Here is a 766-nt window from a genome sequence, read left to right as displayed (position 1 = left end):
TAACACCCTTCTCTGCGCTTTTTGTTCAACTGTACCGGTATCTAGAAATAGGCCACGACTGTCGGCGTAGGATTCAAATTCTTCCAGCCATGCCTTCCACTTCACACTTACAGTGCTTGCATCACACGTTGGGTCAAAATGAGCAATTCCACTATGTGTTAGAAAGTCACCGTCTGCACCAGCCATGAGGAAATATTCCAGCCCCAAAAGTACTGAGCCAAAGAGAAAATTCTTATCACCTTGAAGTTGTCTGTAATCCTCTGTAATCTTGTTTAGTCTTTAATTTTCTTCAAGCTTCTTTCATCCTCGTTGCCAATGTCACATTTGTGGCCCGAAATGTGAAGTTAATAAAACATTAAACACAAGTTTTATCAGGTAAACTTCTCAGTGGCTTTATTCTCCTGTTTCTTTTGTTCTCCTGCTTGTGTTCTTATCTCTCTCTCTCATACCACGTGACTTCCGGTACATCTCATACATATTCATTATCATGACACTTATCACCTCATTAAAGGAAGGATATGGAAGCTATGGAGAGGATGCAGAGGAGATTACCTGGATGTTGCCAAGATAGGAAAATAAGTCTTATGAGGCAAGGTTATCAGAGCCAGCACTTATCCCTTTAGAGTGACAAAGGATGAGAGGAGATATAATAGATAAGATTCTGAGAGGCATAGATAAAGTGGATAGCCAGAACATTTTTCCCAGGACAGGAACAGCAAACACTAAGGGACATCACTACAAAGAGAAGGGAGGAAAGTTTAGGGTT

Source organism: Narcine bancroftii, chromosome 1 (genome assembly GCF_036971445.1).
Source record: "Narcine bancroftii isolate sNarBan1 chromosome 1, sNarBan1.hap1, whole genome shotgun sequence".
NCBI lineage: Eukaryota > Metazoa > Chordata > Chondrichthyes > Torpediniformes > Narcinidae > Narcine > Narcine bancroftii.
Note: the sequence above shows the minus strand (reverse complement) of the source record.